The following is a 4,388-nucleotide window of genomic DNA, read 5'->3' on the forward strand; positions in this document are numbered from 1 at the left end:
TGCTCAGCACTGAGAGCGAGGCAACCCACGGAGGGCCACCTGACAGCTCCCCCATCACATCATGTCGTTTTCCTCCTCTCCGATGAGGGGAAGGCTCCACCGGTGGCGAGGCAACCTTAGGATTAGCACCTACCAAACCCCCTACCAAATCTCTCTATAACCCTATTGTAACCCCCTCGATTTTGGGTGCTTTGTAGTATAAGGATCATTAACTGCTGGACATGTAGGGCACTGATTGGCCTGAACCAGGATAAACCAGTTGTGTCCTCTCTATGATTCTTGTGTTCTTGAGTCCACCCGAGCCACCAGAGACCTGTACTCTGACATCCGACTCGAACAACATGCTTGCCATGGTTCTGACCCCAGCGACACTTACCCTTGTTTGTCTTTGTTCATATCTTATATAGGGTATTACAGGATTGGTTCTGATCCATCAACAAATTCCATCAATCACAATCAAACCAATCAAGAGGCAGCTCAACACCTAGTTTCTAAAGCTATGGCTTAAAAAGACTATGCGAATTCTCTGCTCCAAGCACTGATAACATCCACACTAGGACCAACACTCGAAACCAATAACCTTGAGTTTGAGCTCAAGACTAGCCACGTCAACATGGTGCAAGCTACCCCATTCAGTGGAAAGGCACATGAAGATGCTAGTGCTCATCTTTAGAAATTTCTGGAGATTAGCAGCACAATTGTCATTAAGGATGTCGCTCAAGATATCATACTACTCTGCTTAATTCCATTCTCATTAGTGGGAAGGGCGAAAGCAGTGGTTCTACACCAACAAAGATGACATCAATACATGGGCAAAATGTTCAAAAGCCTTTCTAGCAAAGTTCTTCCCTATAGGCAAAACCAAATGCCTTAAGAGGAAAATTTTCCAACTTCCAACAACAGAAAGGAGAAACCATTCTAAAGGCATGGGAATGTTTTCAAGGATACATTTTAGACTGTCCTCATCATGGGATGGAAGATTGGTTGCTCATGCAAGGCTTCTACCATGGATTAATTCAGAAAGCTTATGAACAACTTGATGCAACTGCTAGAGGTAGCGGCGAATCCAAAGGGGGGCTATCGAGGCTACAACCCCCCCCCTAATGAGCCTGATTTCTTCATTAGACCATGGTTACTTAGCCTCAAATCACCCTTAATCTCTAGCCCTATTCCTAAATCTTCATTATTTAGCCCCCCCCTTTGTTCCCATCCTCCATCCGCCACTAGTTGGAGGAGCATTCATGTCACTCACTCTTGAAAAAGCTGAAACTCCTATGAAAAAGATAGCTTCTAATCAAGGCTGGACTCAATGCAATATCCAATCATGCAATAAGAGCGAAGAAGAACCAGAAGAGGTGTGTGCACTGCCAACCAAGATGGATGTCTTGTTAAATTGGCTCGAACAGCGAGCCAATTACAAGAAAGATCATCAAGCTATTCAAGATGCTTTTAATTCCAAAAACATATGTGGAGAATATTTGGGGTTAATTTCCCTAAAAATCAAGAGGATGCAAACATTGTCATCAACAATTCTACTCCACAACAACAGAGACAAGGATGGGGGCAACAATAACAACGATCAAATTACCAAGGTAAGTACCCAGGAAATTACAATAATTCTTCTAGTTCCAAGCAACCATCCTTGAGAGATCTGATCTTAGAACAAGCCAAAATTAATGAGAACATTTCTAAAAGGCTTGCTTTTAATGATAAGGTCCTAGAAAACATAAATAATAAAATGAAATGTTTTCTTCTACCATAAAAGACCAATTTAGCCATAATAAAAAGATAGAATCCAATTAGCTTAGTTGGCCGTTGCTTTGCCATTTGCCACTAACCTTGAAAAGGTCAACGCCATAACCACAAGAGGTGGCAAGTCTACTCGTGATCCTGCCATATCTGACTAAGGATAGGTAAGATACCGGCAGCAGTATAAGAGGAGAAGAAGGACAATGAAGTAGAAGAAGCTAAGCCACAAGCACAGGAGATCGATGCAAGATTTTCACGACACCACACTCTTACCATTTCCATGCAGAAATTGGAAGGCTAAAATGGATGAGCAGTTTGGTAAGTTCATAGAGGTAATTCAAAAGTTATATATCAATATTCATCTGCTAGATGCCATACAGGTACCCACCTATGCAAAGTACATTCAGAGACATTTTGAATAACAAAAGACCACTGCCCACTACTAAGGTAATCAAGTTAACGGAGGAGTGTAGTGCGGCCATCCTGAATACATCACCTATCAAGAAGAAGGATCCAGGATGTCCCACTATTGATTGTTCGATCGGAAACCAGAATTTTGAAAATGCACTATGCGATCTTGGCACCAGTGTTAGTGCCATGCCCAAGAAGGTTTTCAACAAGCTTAACTATTCAACACTCACACCAACATCGATGTGCCTACAACTAGCCGACCAATCGGCTCGCTACCCTGCAGAAATCGCCGATAATATTCTGGTAAAAATAAGAAACTTCTTTGTTCTAGTGGATTTTGTAGTACTTGATATGCAGGAAGACATGAAGACACCCCTCATACTTGGGAGACCTTTCCTAGCACTACAAATGCACACATTAATGTCGAAGTCAGAGAAATCAAATTCCATATTAATGGGAAGGAAGAATGATTCGCCTTCAAGCCAAGACCAGAACAATGCTCAAAATTAGAGTGGCAAGAGAAGCAAGAAAAACCGTCAAGGTCTCCATCTTCGGGACTGAATGATGCATCCGAAGAATGAAAAAGACTGGAGAAGTCCGGTTTGGCTGAACTTAAAATTATGAACCCTCGTCGGGAGGTAAAATCGGTAGTTATCCATATTTACTTTTTTTACTTTTACCTTAGCATATTTACTTTTCTGCATTTGCAAAAATAAAATAAAAATTTTAACCATGGCATTATAAAATTCAAGCCCCATGTAAATAATCTTTATGGAGTGTAAAAACCCGAAAGGATATTTACCGTGGAGGCGTAAAAATTTTAAAAATATGCCATCTATTCATCTTCTTATATTTCATAGTATCATAAAATATTTTTGCATTGCATATATATACATGTGTATACGGTAGAAATACAAGCAACTGGGACCCATAGGAGACACTTGGGACCCACTCAACCACCACATATCACTTCCATCACCATCTTCACTCTCCACCGGCCATTTCTGAGTGCACCTCCACCGAAAGAGCAGATATTTTGCTTAAGCACGAAGCAAGGCACTATGCCACCACTTGGCCAGCTGGCCCATGCCAAAACTCAAGTGGGCCCAAGGAGGGCTGGCCAGCCCCACCACTTGGTCGACCAGGCCCATGCCACCACCGCCTATAAATGGCACCCCTCCTGCTTGCTCTCGGCCTCAACCATAGCTGCAATCTAGCATCCCAAGTTCAAAATTCCAAACTCCAATTTTGTAGTTTGTTAATTCACTTAGAAGAAGTATTGTTGGAATTAAGAAGAGTGAGAAAGGTTAAGCATAGAAGTGCTGCCAAAATTAGGAGGAAAAATTAAAGAAATTAACGGTAGAAGTTCTTTCAAAGTTCTGATTAGAAAATTCATAAGCAATCAAGAACGACTAACCCTCGGATGACTGACTTTTGGATGGCTAACCGCTGACATTTTATATTTCTAACCCTGTTCCACGAGTTTTGTACATTTGTTGATTTTTGTAGGAAGATGAGCAAGTTTTTGACCAAGCTCTAGCGCGTGGGATCATCCTGTTCTATGAGAAGATCTTCTTCTAGGGCGAGCAGTCGACATGTAGATCAACGTTCCACCCCCCCCCCTCACCCCACTATTAGAGCATCGCCACCGACCCTCATCAGCTGATGAGGAACATCCTGCTAGAGGAGAAGCACCTCAAGTTGTAGAACAAGACAGAGAAAGATGCCTTCAAGCAGTTGAAAAGCCAAAGGTTTGTTCTTACTACTGCCTATGATCCTACCCTTCTGCACGCCATAGGTATGGATGTTGAATTCAACTTCATATTTAGAGCTGTTGGAAGGGATGATATTTGGAATATCCATGAGCAAGGGTCTAAACTCTTAACTGTCAGAATTTCTATCCACCTTGCAAACCACCGATACTGAAGTAAAATTTAGACTCTTTGGGAAAGAATTTTTTGCCCCCTAGATGGAGTTTAGTTTGCTTCTAGGCTTTAATGCATAGTCCGTAGTTGACGTAGACTCTACTCTACAAGATTTTGATAAGGTGAAATTCGGGAGAGAAACTTCTAGAAAACCTAACATTTACCATCCATGTACTAATGACATCCATCACCCTACACTACGGTTCATGCATAAGTGGATAGGATTTTCTTTGTTTCCTAGACCTGACTTTCACACCGTAAGGGTAGATGATCTTAAGTTGTTGTATGTTATGGTGAAGAGGA

General features: G+C 41.8%; 1 non-coding gene across 1 annotated transcript; it reads right to left on the minus strand.

Moving 5' to 3' along the window:
- Nucleotides 1–866: 866 nt before the first annotated feature.
- On the minus strand, nt 867–974 carry LOC136462161 (small nucleolar RNA R71). Its single transcript, XR_010760679.1, has one exon. It is a non-coding gene; the product is annotated as a small nucleolar RNA R71 (small nucleolar RNA).
- Nucleotides 975–4,388: the final 3,414 nt, after the last annotated feature.

This window comes from Miscanthus floridulus, chromosome 6, assembly GCF_019320115.1.
Source record: "Miscanthus floridulus cultivar M001 chromosome 6, ASM1932011v1, whole genome shotgun sequence".
NCBI classification, from domain to species: domain Eukaryota; kingdom Viridiplantae; phylum Streptophyta; class Magnoliopsida; order Poales; family Poaceae; genus Miscanthus; species Miscanthus floridulus.